This window comes from Lissotriton vulgaris, chromosome 12, assembly GCF_964263255.1.
Source record: "Lissotriton vulgaris chromosome 12, aLisVul1.2, whole genome shotgun sequence".
NCBI lineage: Eukaryota > Metazoa > Chordata > Amphibia > Caudata > Salamandridae > Lissotriton > Lissotriton vulgaris.
Window position 1 is genome coordinate 630,815,980 of NC_141700.1, and position 16,743 is coordinate 630,832,722.

Sequence of the window (16,743 nt, forward strand, 5' to 3'; positions counted from 1 at the left end):
AGACAGATCGAGGGTGAGAGGGTGAGTGAGGGTGAGAGGGTGAGTGAGGGTAAGAGGGTGAGTGAGGGTAAGAGGGTGAGTGAGGGTAAGAGGGTGAGCGAGGGTGAGAGGGTGAGCGAGGGTGAGAGGGTAAGTGAGGGTGAGAGGGTAAGTGAGGGTGAGAGGGTGAGTGAGGGTGAGTGAGGGTGGGTGAGGGTGTGACGGTGAGGGGGTGAGGGGGTGTGAGGGTGAAGGGGTGTGAGGGTGAGGGGGTGTGAGGGTGATGGGGTGTGAGGGTGAGAGGGTGTGTGAGGGTGAGAGGGTGTGTGAGGGTGAGAGGGTGTGACGGTGTGTGAGGGTGAGGGTGTGTGTGTGAGGGGGTGTTAGGGTGAGTGGGGGTGTGAGGGTGTGAGGGTGAGTGGGGGTGACGGTGTGTGAGGGTGTGTGAAGGTGAGGGTGTGTGAGGGTGTGTGAGAGTGAGCGGGTGTGAGAGTGAGGGGGTGTGAGAGTGAGGGGGTGTGAGAGAGGGTGGGTGACGGTGTGTGAGGGTGAGGGGGTGTGGGTGTGTGAGACTGAGAAGGTGTATGAGACTGAGAGGGTGAGAAGGTGTGTGAGGGGGAGAGGGTGAGTGAGGGGAGGGTGAGTGAGGGGAGGGTGAGTGAGGGGAGGGTGTGTGAGGGTGTGAGGGTGTGAGGGGGTGAGTGAGGGTGTGTGAGGGTGTGAGGGTGAGGGAGTGTGAGGGTGAGGGGGTGAGAGTGTGTGTTAGGGTGAGAGGGTGTGTTAGGGTGAGAGGGTGTGTGAGGGTGAATGGGGGTGTGAGGGTGAGTGGGGGTGTGAGGGTGAATGGGTGTGTGAGGGTGAATGGGTGAGTGAGGGTGAATGGGTGAGTGAGGGTGAATGGGCGAGTGAGGGTGAGAGGGTGAGGGGGGTGAGAGGGTGAGTGAGGGTGAGAGGGTGAGTGAGGGTGAGAGGGTGAGTGAGGGTGAGAGGGTGAGTGAGGGTGAGAGGGTGTGTGAGGGTGAGAGGGTGTGTGAGGGTGAGAGGGTGTGTGAGGGTGAGAGGGTGTGTTAGGGTGAGAGGGTGTGTGAGGGTGAATGGGGGTGTGAGGGTGAATAGGTGTGTGAGGGTGAATGGGTGAGTGAGGGTGAATGGGCGAGTGAGGGTGAGAGGGTGGGGGGGTGAGAGGGTGAGGGGGGTGAGAGGGTGAGGGTGAGAGGGTGTGTGAGGGTGAGAGGGTGTATGAGGGTGAGAGGGTGTGTGAGGGTGAGAGGGTGTGTGAGGGTGAGAGGGTGTGTGAGGGTGAGAGGGTGTGTGAGGGTGAGAGGGTGTGTGAGGGTGAAAGGGTGTGTGAGGGTGAGAGGGTGTGTGAGGGTGAGAGGGTGTGTGAGGGTGAATGGGTGAATGGGTGTGTGAGGGTGTGTGAGGGTGTGTGAGGGTGTGTGAGAGGGTGTGTGGGTGTGAGAGGGTGAGAGGGTGTGACGGTGTGTCAGGGTGAGGGTGTGTGAGGGGTGTGAGGGGGTGTGACATGTGTGAGGGTGTGTGAAGGTGTGTGTGAAGGTGAGGGTGTGTGAGGGGTGTGAGGGTGATGCAGTGTGAGGGTGTGTGAGCGGGTGTGAGGGTGAGGGGGTGTGAGGGTGAGGGTGTGTGTGAGGGTGAGGGTGAGGGTGAGGGGGTGGGTGAGGATGTGTGAGGGTGTGTGTGAGGGTGAGGGGGTGTGTGAGGGGGTGTGAGAGTGAGGGGGTGTGAGGGTGAGGGTGTGTGTGATGGTGAAAGGGTGTGTGAGGGAGAGATGGTGGGTGAGAGGGTGAGCGAGGGCGAGAACAGCCGGTTTAATGACCCCTGCATCTGTGGTTAGGTTTTATGATCAGAATCTCACATGGAAAATCTTTACACACTACAAGAACCATCACTAAATACTGTGATCAATGTGCAATACCGGAAGGGATCTGATTTCTTCCAGAGAAACCCTATGTTGAAAATATCCTGGCCTACAAGATGATCACTATTTTTGAAGATCCGAATTAATAGGAGACTGCACAATTGCTCTCCCCAGCCTGTGAGATCTTAGATCTCACATACTCCAAGGATCTAGCAAAAAACGTGCAAAATGCGTGCGTTAGTGAAGCGCTTCTTATCCAAAAATACAACAGTCCTAATTTTCAGTCTTTGCTGTAGAACTCATCGAATTGACTTTGTGCACCCAGAAAGAATGGTACAGGGGTTAACAGTGATTAATGCGATCCCTTCATTGTATTTGTTGCCTGATCTTCTCAGCCAAGCAAAAAAAACACAACCAGACAGATTCAACAGCCCACGTTGCAACTTTGCCCCTCAGAAAAGCCATTGAGAGACTCTTCCGTCCCCTCCATTGTGATAGTCCCCTGGGTGCTTCATTTGTTTGTGGCAGTAAAGCTACCTGCCACGTCCGTCCCCACCTCCAGCCCCCGCCAGGGTGAAGGACTGGGTTCTTTTGGACCCAGCGGTGCCAGGGCACAACACCTGAAACCTTCGTGGGTAACCTGCTCCGGCGTACAAGTCACAGAGACACGGGACACTTCCTTCGGCGTCAAAGAGTCAAGGTTTATTTACTGCAGGGAACACAGAAGTCACGACAAGCACACCACGTGCAACTTGGGGAGACTGCTTCAAATTGGTTTTGTGGATCGCTCCTTTTATACAGTTTTTACCCATAGGCTAACATTGAACACAAAGGTTTACAACTCAGTTCCCACATCGAGCTCCCAGAGGGGTCGCTTTGGTCGCTTTGAAACATACAAGGTCCGGAACATAAGTGCGGAAACATTTGGCGGTTCCCAACTGTAAAAACCCATCTTCCCACCATTAGCAAATTCCAATCAGCAGTAAAGTGGATTGAAACAGGAACGAAGACAGGTGCAGAGGAAGACGGAGACAGTGGGGAGATCGGAAAGGGTGTAAAAGGGGAGGTGCCGGGAAGCACGAGATACAGGCATCAAAGGGACGTGCCTAATGAAATGCACGGCTGAGACAATAAGTCCGTGCGGCAAGATGAGCCTCAAGCGGCGCCACCTGCCTTACAGTAGCAACCCCCTCGTCATAAAGACACTTTCAAAGGACATGTGTCTTCCGCAAATATCTTGGGAGTCCCAGGGTCGCGAAGCGGACAGCGTCCGTTCGCTGACTACTTGAGGGCAAGAGACAAAATGGATGCCGTATCTAAGATGGAACCCGTGGGTACAGATGAAAAGCCCACGTAACAAACGAACGGTTTAAGTTAGCACAGCGAAACTGCGCACACTTACTAAACTCGTCATTTGCGGTTCATAGATACTAGACTCGACCATATTCGTGCGAGTCGAAAACACCACTTACAATCGTCACGGAACCTCAGACGCTCCTTTTGCCCTCATGTAGGCAAGCACTAGTCGGAATCATATTCGATATTCATCAGACCATCAAGATGTCGTTGCAGCATAGATCTGTCCGACCGAGTCCCCTTGGTAACAGGTGGTTGTCTCATACACGTTGTAGCACAGAGGCCACATAAGGCAGGACCACACTGCACACAAAGGCAACACGTGAACAGGAACACTACCACAACCCCGATGATCGTCAGAATCTTCCAACCCCAAGTCGACATCAGGCCCCAAAACCAACCGAGTAGCGTCCAATCCCCTACATCCACGTGTATGGATTCGGAGATCTTATGCAACTTCGAGATGGCTTGATAGACAGTAGGAGCATTATCAGGTATGAAAATGCAACAGCTCGAATGGATCACTTTACATACCCCACCGCGATCTGCCAAGACGACATCTAAAACCATACGGTTTTGTAACGTCATAAGTCTCTCCGCCTGAAGTTCTGTGGTGATATTACCAAGGGCACTGGCAGTAACATTAGCTGTCGATTCCACCACTCGAGTCAAATGTCTCAGGTTCCTACTATTAACCATAGGTCCCCAAAACGGGAGGAAACCCTTGAAAAAGTCTCCTGCCTCTTGACCGGCAGTATCCTCTTCGCTAATTACGCCTCGTACAACTCTAGTCTTATGGTAATCGGCATCTACAGTAAACGTCGGAGGCAACAGATTTGCAACAAAACACGAGCCCATGAAGTCTGAGGGCAACCATGTATATGCACGATCATGACAGATGAAGTACGTACCCTTGGCAGCCAGAAACACAGGGATCGGGGACATTGGCAGAACGTAACTTTCAGTGCAAGCACTTACTCCAAGTGAGGCTTGCGAACCACGACCCACGATACAAAGATTACCAGTGTGGGGTACGACCCATATCGGAGGCGAGCTTTTAAGCTGCTTTTCATTAGTGAACGTACTATATTCCCCTCTATCCGGTGCCCTATAGGCTTGTACCTCTGCCTTAGGGATGAGAAAAGCATCATAGATCTCATCTTCCAAATCCTGTATTACCATCGATACCACCCACTGCCACGAGGTAGGACCCGGTTTGGGGGAACGTTCTGGAGAGGGGTGGAAACCTAGTGCGCTTCGAAGCATTGTTTGGTATGCTCGAGCTGACCCTTGGGAACTATACGGTAACACCAGATATGGAATTCCCTTACCCGTAGTATGTGGCATCAACCCACACACCCAACAATTAGTAGTGTTAACCACTAACTGATGCTGATGGAGGAGCTGGATAAAGGAATTGTTGCGGAATTCTACACGTCTAGCCTGTTCGTGTTCCGGTAGAATATGAAAGGAATGGGGAGAAGCAGTAGTAGCAGTAGAAGTAACGTTAGAGCAAGGAGTAGGAGCAGGGGTAGGAAGTAAAAAGTAAGACATAGCATAATACACCCCACCCGCCAAGAATGCAGAAGCAGTTAAAAACAGTACAAACAACTGGAATACAAAACATTTAGTACGACTAAGTTTCTGCAGTTTGACTCTATACGCCTGAGCTCCTTCCAAATCGTTCAGCTTCGAAAATGCCATTTCCCTACGACCGTCCGCAACGTTTCTTGACGCACTTCGTTCTGTGCAGCAATAGTCAATCCCCAGGAGTTCCTAGGAACCGACGGCCTTTAACCTAGCGTCAAGACCTACTGTCCAGAAGGAAGTACGCGCGCGGCCCTACGGCCCTCAATACACAATGTATTTTATTTAGCACAAAAAATCAGCTGTGGAAGGAAAAAGATACAAAAATCTCAATATGTGTACAAACAATTTTCAATCATACGAAATGTTCAAAGTTGATCAGGGGAAACGAGGATATTGCAGTTATCAGTTTCAGCAAAGCAAGAAAACAATTTTATTTGTCCTTATTATGAGAACGCAAAGAATATCGATGTTTCCCGGGACGTGTCTGCTCGTCAAATAAAGGATCCGTTGAAGAGACAGCGTCCTGCTGATCAGTTTGTTGATTTGGTCTTGAGTCTTTTGCTGACAATGTTCCAACAGTGGCTTTCTGCTGCGCCGAGTGTTCACCAACAAGTTGTGCGTCGCTAAAAGGTACAAACGCCGGCAATGTCTCTGCTTCTGTTGACGCAATGCCTTTCCTCACCCACGGGTCTGCCGGCAAAGGAATAGGGACTCGCTTACAATGGGTAGCATGTACCCAGTTCTTCCGTCCCTCAAGACGAACGGCAGTCCTCGTGGCCAAGAGCACCTGGTGAGGTCCAACAAAACGGGGGTCCAGATTCTTCTTGCGCGAAAAATTACGGGTGACAACCCAATCACCGGGCTGGAGCTGGTGGCCTGGACCCTCCGTCTGCGTCGGCAAGGCGTCGTAAACCTGTTGATGAATTAACCTCAGTTTAGCAGTCAAGTCATGTAAGTAGTCAATCAACATCGGATACTCAAGATCAACAAATATACCTGGCCTAGGAACCCCCCACACATTCGCAGGACGGCCGAACACTATTTCATAGGGACTAAGCCCTATTCGGGAGTGTACAGTCGCCCTAGTTGACAGTAATGCTAGAGGCAAAGCGTCAGGCCACGAAAGTCCAGTCGTAGCCTGAATCTTCGCTAATTTTAGCTTAAGGGTACCATTGTAACCTTCAACCAATCCAGCTGACTGGGGATGATTGGCGCTATGGAATTTTTGATTAATTCCAAGGCCCTTACACACACTCTTCATCACACTTCCAACAAACTCACTTCCGTTATCTGACCACACGACTCTAGGCATTCCGTACCGAGGAAAGTATTCCTTCAGTAGGATTTTCGCAGTAGACAAAGCAGTGTTATCTTTGAGGGGATAGGCCTCAATCCATCGGGAGAATGCGCAAACCACAACCAAAACGTATTTTAGGTTATTGCATCGCTCCATATGGATGAAGTCCAATTGAATCACCTCAAAGGGATACGAAGGAGGAGCAAAACTGCCAGGGGGAGTTGGGGTTCCTTTGCCAGGGTTGTACATTATACACACCATACAATTCTTCACCAGACGTTCAGCACACCTCGTAATACCATCATTCTTCCACACATCAGCCAACAACTTGCAAATGCCTTTCGCGCTAATATGTGCTAACCCGTGCGCCATTGTCACAACGGCTAGTACATACGCATCCGGCAACATCCATCTTTTCCGATCCGACAAATCAATCCAGCAACCATTCGCATCCAACCTTCCCGTACTTTCTTTCCATTTCATCTTTTCAGTGTCGGTGGCCTCATTCTGGATTGCTTTCACGCTCTCTATAGTATTCTCACACATACTTGATTCTGTAGGCCACCTAACCGAACTCGTCACATACATTCGAGTGCTAAGGTTCCGGGCAGTCTCCTTAGCAATTTCATCTGCAAACGCGTTACCACGACCAACATCATCCGTCACCTTGCGATGCGCACTACACTTAACAATTGCAACTTGAGCAGGCAAAGTCAATGCATCCAAAAGATCGTTCACGAGCTGGCCATGCTGTATTTTCGTGCCATGCGACGTGAAGAAACCACGCTCTCGCCACAACCGTCCAAAGCTATGCGCTACACCGAAAGCATACTGACTATCGGTGTACACATTCACACGTTTATCTTTTGCTAATACACATGCTCTAGTAAGAGCAATCAGCTCTGCAGCTTGGGCAGAATTCTGATTCAATCTCGCAGTCTCAACAACAGTATTCAACGTCACAACAGCATAAGCAGTAGTCACATCACCATTCGGCAATTTAAAACATGACCCATCCACATACAGGGTGCCGTCAGGGTCTTCCAATGGGGTGTTTTTAAGGTCCACTCGACCTTTGGTTTCCTCCTCTGTACGCAAGTAACAGTCATGTTCTGCTACTTCATCTGACTCTGCACTAATTGGTAACAAAGTTGCCGGATTTAGGACATTACAACGTTTTATCTGAATGTGGCTTGCCAAGAGCGTCAATTCGTACCCAGACAACCTTGCACTCGTCAAGTGCTGAGTTTTCGTTCGGTTCAAAAGAGTATCGACTGCATGCGGAACCATCACCGTAAGCATATTATCCATGACCAATCCTGCTGATTGTCGGATGGAGACCGCAGCTGCCGCAGTTGCTCTCAAACAACTCGGCAATGCTCTAGCTACTGGGTCTAAGGTCGAGGAAAAATATGCACATGGACGTTGCTTACCACCAAAAGGTTGCGTTAAGACACTCAACGCACAACCTTCCCTCTCGTGAACATATAACGTGAACGGCTTGCTGTAATCAGGGGTGCCTAACACAGGAGCCGAACACAATGAATCACGTAATTCAGAAAAACTTTTCTGACATTCTTCCGTCCATGGTAAAGGAGTTGGAACATCCTTGCACGTAAGAGCCACCAATGGTTTCGCTAGCAATGAAAAATTAGGAATCCACTGCCTGCAGTACGACGTGATACCTAGAAAGGCACGCACATCTCTTTGGGTTTGTGGCACAGCCATTCGCGCAATCGCTGCAATTCTCTCTGGGGTCAATCTCCTTCCCTCCTTTGACAATAAGTGACCTAGATAGGTTACTTCTTGACAACAATATTGGAGTTTAGAAGGTGACACCTTGTGATTTAACTCACAGAGATGTTGCAGCAACGATACCGTAGCAATTTTGCAAATGTCCTGAGTATCAGCAGCCACCAATAAGTCGTCGACATATTGGATTAAAGCCGCACCAACCGGCAACCTAAACGCATCCAGTTGACCCTTCAAAGCTTGACTGTAAATCGATGGACTTTCACAGTAGCCCTGAGGAGCGCGTTTGAACCGGAAGCTACGTCCACCAAGAGAGAAACCGAAAAGGTCTCTGCTCTCTTCGGCAATCGGGATGCTGAAAAACGCATTTTTCAAATCAATCACCGAAAACCATGAAGCAGTAGCTGGAATCAGAGTCAGTAGCGCCGTGATGTCAGGCACAACAGGGAATTGAGGAACCACAATTTTATTTACCTCCCGTAAATCGATAACAAAACGATAAACAGGCGGTTTGGTAGGATCAGTACGTTTAAGAATGGGCAGTACAGGGCTGTTGCACACGTTTCCCCGAGTCTCCTCAATAACATCTTTCTCGATCAAATCATAGATGATCGCTAACAAAGCTCGTTCACCATCAAGGGAGATACGGTACTGGGGAATACGTGGCAATCGCACATTCGATTTCAACTGAACAACATAAGGGGAGATATCAAGTAGGCCCACATCATTTGGACCCGTCGCCCACAAAGACGCAGGAAGAGAATCCAATTCCGGTGGAAGCTTATCGAGGGACAAATACATGGGAGAGACTACTTTCTCTCCGAACGTAAGCTTTACACCCGCAGGAGAACAATACAAAGTTGCATACAAACGTTTAAGCAAATCCAGACCCAAAAGATTTTCACCACAACCAGTGGTTAAAATCAACGGAGCTTCGAGCTCACGAGGCCCAATTTTAAGGGGCAAAGGGCGCGAAACTGGATTGCTAACAGGGGCGCCAGAGAATCCAACGGATACATTTGTTAAGCCAGACAAAGGTGCGCCAGGGAGTTTCGAATGCATGATAGAACTTTTCGCTGCACCAGTGTCCAACAGAAAAGGCTCAACGACGCCCGATGTAGCAACTGCGACGTAAGGCCCTCTCTGATCGACCGGAACTGATACCACTCCCTCTCCTTGTCTTTGGCTGTCCTAGTAATTACTGTCGTCAGTTCCCTGATCGGCGTAATAATCGTCTACATTGTACTGCGCAGATCGTCCTTGCGATGATCCACGTTGATCGAAACAATTATTAGAGTTTGATGAGTTGTCAGAGCGGTCGTTCTGAGCACCACGACCTCTACCACGTGATGCATTCTGCGAACCACCACGGCCTCCTCTAGACGAATTACCACTATTACGATCATTTAAAGCAGGACAATCAAATTTAATGTGTCCCTCCTGTCTACAATAAGCACATTGGTTGTACCCTAGGGAAGATCTGTTGAAAGAGGAATCATTACGCGATTGTGATCGATTCGATTGCGACTGTGATCTATTCTGCTGAGACGCATTCTGATTAGAACGCGGCGGATATGCTTGTTGTAACAACACTTTAGTTTTCAGCTCTTTTGTCTTTTTATCAGCACGGTCAGTTTCCTCTTTTTCTCTATTTTCGTAATATTGTGCCGTAGCCAGAATCTGAGCTGAGGTAGAAACGGCCCACGCACTTTCTGAATTCTTCAATTTATTGCACAAGTCGGGCAATAAGTTCGATACAAATTTATCCACAAACAGCCTTTGTCCACCCTCAGTACCCATATCCTGTCCACTATGATCAACGAATGTTTCCTCAAACCTCGTAAAGAAGTCTGAAACACTCTCATCTTTCTTTTGCTTACAGGCTGACAACTTATCCCAATTTACCTTCATAGCTGGCATAAGCGTCTTCATTAATGTAATGATTCGCTGGGGAAGAAGTTCAATCAACTGATCGGGTTTAGTAGCAGCCGCTTGTCCAGCGTCTGCCGCTGTAATAGCATTCCAATCACCACCTAATTCATTTACGTGATCTTGGTGACGAATCTTAGCCCATACCGGTTGCGGTACGACATTGCCAAACAACATGTCGATATCGGCAAGATTCATTACCGTAGCATCTACGAGCTGCGATAATTCCTTATAATACCCAGCAGGATTTTTGCGAGGGTCGGGCAAAGTTTGTTTCACCTGAAGTACTTCCGATCGTTTCCATGGGAGATGTATCCACACTCTCTGGAAATGTGCCGCTATTGGGTTATTAGCATCAGTATTATCAGCAGGTACCCAAACCGGTGGAACTTCACGCATAGGATATTGGCCAGACTCAGCTTGTTGGCGTTCAAGATCCTCTACAAACAGTGCGTGAGGAATAGGAGCTAGACGGAAAGACAGCAACTGCTCGATAGCACGTCGGACATTAGTATCGACAATCAGTCCAGTTGCGAACTGAAGCCGAAGATTAGACAGGGCGGTCAGCACCTCGTCAGGCGCAACTGCCGCTATCTGATCATGCAAAAGTTTACACATTTCGTCAAACACATACCTCTGAGTCGGTATGTTGAATTGACTAAATGTTTCAAGAACAACACGGGGTGGATTTCTCTGCGGGTTGTCCATCCAACTCATCGCCATATTGTATAGCGCAACACGTTCTCTATTACCAGGAAGCTGACTACGCCTCTGCGGTGGGCCATCAGAACCAGCGGACCCAAAAACAGGTCCGAGCGACTGAAAGAAGCTAGCCGCAATGGGAGAATTACGATTACGAGTAGAGGGACAAGAGTAAGACACAGGACTAACAAGAGAAGGAGTAGAGACATTAGCAACGACAGGGGTTAACAACACAGGGGCAGTAGTGTGAGCAGGAGTATGTGGAAGCGGAGGAGCAGTAGGAATAGACACAGGCACAGGAGCAGGAACAGTCGGAAAAGCGGGTGCAGGTTGAGGAATAGGCGGAGGAATAACAGGTGGGAGAACAGGTACGGCAGGGACCACAGGAGCTGCGGTACCCTGTACGTACGGAGGTGGCGACTTCATAAGATAGGACATTAAAGGATCCTCAACTGCCTCTTCCTTCTTATCCGACTCCGTAGGCAAAGCAGGATAGCATTTATCTATGGTCATACGCTGCAGCCTCTCAAACACTTCCTTATCCTTCTCCTCCTTATCACGCTGGAACTGCTCAGCTTTCTTTACAATAGTAGCAACATCATCTCCCTCACTACGTTTATTCTGTCTGATCTCTTTCTGTCGGGCTTCTTTGCGCCACAACCGAAAGGCATCAAACATGGCCGGCCTAGATTTACGTTCGAACAACTTAATTTCCAAATTATCTAAGATCGACGCTTCGAAGCTACCATGAGGTGGCCAACGAAGATCGCCGTCTTTTTTAGTATATTTTATCCAATAATCGTTAAAAGCAATCGGGCCTAGCCCATGTTTGCTATATAAGTCATAAGTAGGAGTTCCTACCGGAGGTATCGGACACGAGTCCTCCAGCAGGGAATCCGCACCACAAGGTCTAAAGCAACTGAACAAAGTACTGCGACCAGGCATCTTGCACGCTAGCCGAGTTTCACAAACTTCAAGGGTTACGGGATTTACCAAGTCCCAGCAAGAACAAAACCCTCGGTCTTTGGCGGCTGCAGTCGTCAAACAAATACAACAACAAAGTTACGCTAGCAAAGTGTCACCGACAAAAACACTCACACAGCGTGTACAACAACAACAAACCACTAGTGTTTACAACAAAGACACTCGCTAAAGTGTCTACAACCAAGGATTCTGGGAGCGACCCACAAATACTTAACTCAAAGATCAATGGCGTCCTCAGGAAGGCCCGTCAATCGTCTCGCTATACCAAGGTCTACGCCAGGCGCCAAAACAGGTCTACAGTCAGGGCAGCAGTCCGTCGCAGCCGTTAGGAGGCGGGAATCTTCGCGGGAAAAGTCTTCGGGCCACTTATTTCGACAACAGGATCGATGAAGCGGGGTGCACCTTCCCTCGGAGATTTCACACGAAGTTCCTCACGATCGTCGGGCTTGGACCGGTACCACTGATGCAGCCCCACGTTGGGCGCCAACTGAAGGACTGGGTTCTTTTGGACCCAGCGGTGCCAGGGCACAACACCTGAAACCTTCGTGGGTAACCTGCTCCGGCGTACAAGTCACAGAGACACGGGACACTTCCTTCGGCGTCAAAGAGTCAAGGTTTATTTACTGCAGGGAACACAGAAGTCACGACAAGCACACCACGTGCAACTTGGGGAGACTGCTTCAAATTGGTTTTGTGGATCGCTCCTTTTATACAGTTTTTACCCATAGGCTAACATTGAACACAAAGGTTTACAACTCAGTTCCCACATCGAGCTCCCAGAGGGGTCGCTTTGGTCGCTTTGAAACATACAAGGTCCGGAACATAAGTGCGGAAACATTTGGCGGTTCCCAACTGTAAAAACCCATCTTCCCACCATTAGCAAATTCCAATCAGCAGTAAAGTGGATTGAAACAGGAACGAAGACAGGTGCAGAGGAAGACGGAGACAGTGGGGAGATCGGAAAGGGTGTAAAAGGGGAGGTGCCGGGAAGCACGAGATACAGGCATCAAAGGGACGTGCCTAATGAAATGCACGGCTGAGACAATAAGTCCGTGCGGCAAGATGAGCCTCAAGCGGCGCCACCTGCCTTACAGTAGCAACCCCCTCGTCATAAAGACACTTTCAAAGGACATGTGTCTTCCGCAAATATCTTGGGAGTCCCAGGGTCGCGAAGCGGACAGCGTCCGTTCGCTGACTACTTGAGGGCTAGAGACAAAATGGATGCCGTATCTAAGATGGAACCCGTGGGTACAGATGAAAAGCCCACGTAACAAACGAACGGTTTAAGTTAGCACAGCGAAACTGCGCACACTTACTAAACTCGTCATTTGCGGTTCATAGATACTAGACTCGACCATATTCGTGCGAGTCGAAAACACCACTTACAATCGTCACGGAACCTCAAGGGTCCCCCAGACTCTCACCTTTAATCCTCCGGCTGTAAAGACTGAGACAATGCCTGAGACCCCTCATCAGCGGCGTCCATCAGAGGCCTCACCCTGACGGCATGCTTACCTGCATCAGGCTAAAAACAACAAGCTCTTGCTGCAGTACTACACGCATGTTGTGTTTTGTAATCTTTTCTGGTGTGTGTGCGCTGTGTTACTCATACAGCCCCGCTTTTGTCTGCTCAGCCTGTAAATGCTTTGCCACTTTGGTCAATACAAGTCCGACACTACTCCTCGAACTATCCCCCTCCCACCTCCAGTGTATTCCAACAGTCCTTGCAATCTACAGGTTTTTCACTTCCTGTCCGCGCCTGTTGACGACACAAGGACAAATTCCCAAGGACATGACTAGCAGGGCTATGGCAATGCGTCTTTGTAGGCTGCACAAGGCAGCGTAATTGCTTCATGCACACGTACAACACAGTACAACACAGTACAAAGAGGCGCTCTTGATACCAGAAATATTCAGTTCTAACCGCAGAAAGACGAAATATCTACGATTTTCATTAGAAAAATGTTTAATTCTGATAACACAAACGGCTCCTAACAGCGGAACAATTACATTTTATCAGCAAAAAAGTAATTTGGTTATAGTATAAATAATGAATTCTAACATCAGACAAAGGGCACTAAAAGGATCTATTACGAATAGTGATTCATAGGCGATCACATTTCAGTAGCAGGGGGGCACAACCAGGAACATTTCGACGTTCCTTAGTTTGGTGCTAGTTCGAAAGAGAACGGCAAATAAACATCTTCATCGCCCCTCTAGGAGCCCAGGAACCTTTTCCTTAATTTTCCACAGTTTTCTGCCTCTTCCACGGCCATGAAAACCTTTTGGCCACAGCACAGCTGATGTCGGGATGTGCAGCCGGAAGTTCAGGTACGTTAAGACTGTCTTGGGGCGGGACTTCCGTTTTCTATGGGAAGCCCGTGCCACGGAGTGACTGGACCAGGGAAGCAAAACTGACGCGGGGCTCCCATGCCCGAGGGAGAGCCCCGCGATGGCAGAAGTCAGAAGAGGCGGCGGCCGCCGATGCGGTGAGTGGGGTGGGGGGAGAGGAGGGGCGGGGGCAATGTGCGTGTGTGTATGTGTGCGTGCGTGTCAGTGTGTGTGTGTTCAAGGCTGTGTGTGTGCGTTCAAGGCTGTGTGTGTGCGCGCGCCGTTAGTGCATGCTAGCTAAGTGAAAGCGGACTGTGTGTGTATTTGGAAGCACGTCTGCGCAAGCGTGACTCTTTAGAAGCGCGTCCACAGACCACAATCTGCGCGTGCCTCAATCTATCTCCCTTGGCAGGCATTTCAACAGCAATAGGTCTCGGCCGAGACCTAAAAAAACCCATGGCGCACCCTGGTGTCCAATAAAGAATAGGCGATCAGTAACGTGCACGCTCAGAGAGCAGACTGTACTGAATGTTCTGTGTACATACGCAGAATCCTTCAAAGCACATCTGACATCATTCTTTGCTCCCGCCATTCCGGTACTTTACACTGCAAACACTCCCGCAAGTTCATGCAATTAGAGGACATAACGTTCTGAACAAGCACCTACCTCTCAGTGCCCTCACTGCGTTGCGAAACTTCTCGATGCCGGCCAGGAAGAGAGCAGTGATCGGGGCGCGGCGGGGACTCTGGCGCCGTGAGCGTGCGCACGACTGAATCCGCGCATGGCCAGCACTTGTCGCACCTCTCCCATTGAGAATGCTGGGCGCGTGCCCAGCTCTTGTCTCCTTTTGTCGGCTTTGGAGACTGAAACGATTACTATAGTTCTCTGCCGAGAACTCGCTTCGCGCGTCTCTAGGCCGAGACCTAAAAAAGAGACCAATCAGATGGTGATGATTCGGTGACTTCAAATGGCCTCCCGGGAGACTAATGATGTATATAATAAATGCAGAAGGAATGCTACTTTATGAGGTTCTCCATGTGGCTCTTAGTCTACGTGAACTCGGCGAGGAAAGAGGGGTGTGTGACTGGTACAGTTGCTTGGACCACCATGCGCGTTTTAAGACTGTACATATATTATACACAGTAGAGCCAACACCACCAATTAATAGTTTTGCTAAACATGAGTTTATTGCAAAGCCTCAACCAGCAATGATTAGAACAACTCTGCAAGTTTGCGGGTATGAGTTTTAAACAAACACTTTATTTTCTGTAATTTGGGGATACAATTCCCTTTGTATTTTCTGTTGGGATTTGAGCACAATGCACATCTCTGTGCGGGCAGGCAGTTTTAATGCTGAAAGGTTGAGCCTCTCTTGGGAGATGCTCTCAGTGATTGTGCGCTGTGACAGCTGTGGCTGCGACTGTGAGCAAGGCTACCTGATGGGCGCGAGTTCACTGCATCTGTAAATGCCGCCACTGCATGTGTTCAAGGACCAGTGCGGATGCGGGCACCATTCTCCAGAAGTCAATAGCAAATACTGCAGCGGCAGATTCTACAGAGGGTAACCCCTGTGCAAGAAGAAAAACATTTATTTTTAATACAATTTCACTGAAACTATAACTCGGATTGATATTGGGGTTAGTGTTTGAATTGCAGCAATACCTGCACGGTTGTGTTACTTGAATTGCTGTCCGGAATAATGAATTTATAAAAAGGGAGAGAGGGGACAAGATATGGAGCCTTCTTTGGAAGGTAGTAACCGCGCAAAACAAGATTGCACATTTTATACAAATGAGACAGTCTCTGGTACCTCCAGTGACAACAAGCCTTGGTAGAGTCAATCAGTTTGACCTGTATTCATATATTGATTTTATAGCTGTTTAGTCTTTATCTATTTTAATATGTAGTATTCCAATTTATATTGTACATTTATACAGCACTTTTATCCGAAGCGCTTTATGTAAAATATTCATCGAACAATTGTTATTTAAAGGACATATATAGGTTAATAATTATTAGGCAATTATAATGATAGGATGATTATTATTTAGTCAGAATGCCTGCTCATTTTTTCGACACCGGAAGGATGAGAGGATGAGTCAACCGTGCCAAAATTCAACTCTATGATCTGCCGACCAGACGCAGTTGTCAAGAGCAATAGAGGAAATCACTGAGCTATTTTACTAGCCTGATGATGTGTCCACAGTTCTAAAATAGTAAGCACAGCTTTGCTACAAGCAAGTCCTCAAATTATTTTCGCATCTCTAATTGTTAAAGTAGCTAGTAGTTATACACGATAATTATTTGTTCTTTTGAATCAAATATACAATGATCCGTTTATAATTCCCTTCACATACTTGCGAAGATAAAACCATAACGCCTCCACATCTGAAAAGCTTAAAAACCCATTAACTGACACCTTAAGACATAAGGCTTGAAAATTGCAACAAATGCGACTTTTATAGGGTAAATCATTAGCACACCGAGTTTGAGGCTGGTGGTTGTTTTGTATAACTTGGGGCCTTATTTCCACCCGTGAAGAATTGTATGCAGCGTTTCAGGACAGACTGAATTTTTGAAACTGTCCGGAGTCTCGATGTTAGTTTCCTTGAATTCCCAGTTAATTCTCTTGAATGGGGAATAACTATGTGGACCAGCAATCACTGGATGCAGTCAGTGTATACCGGCTTCCCTATTCTGGAGGTTTTAATTCAGACATTTGCCACGTCCTTTTAGCTGGTGGTAAATGTCTGCAGGAGTCTGATGCGGGTCAGGAGCTGGAGGAAGGGAGTTATGGAGGGCGGAGGATAGAAGGGAAAGATTTCGACATGTTTCACATGCCCTCCCGTGCTTTGACCGAGGCTCGTGAGGGGTCACTGAAGCATTTTCCCTCTGGGATTATACTGGCTGGTAAAACCGAGTCCAAGTGTTAAGTGTGATAGA

At 48.6% G+C, this 16,743-nt stretch overlaps 1 protein-coding gene across 1 annotated transcript in view; it reads left to right on the top strand.

Moving 5' to 3' along the window:
- The window catches only part of FANCA (FA complementation group A), an 850,506-nt gene that overhangs the window by 187,670 nt on the left and 646,093 nt on the right, over positions 1–16,743 (top strand). The gene's annotated exons all lie outside the window — the stretch shown is intronic.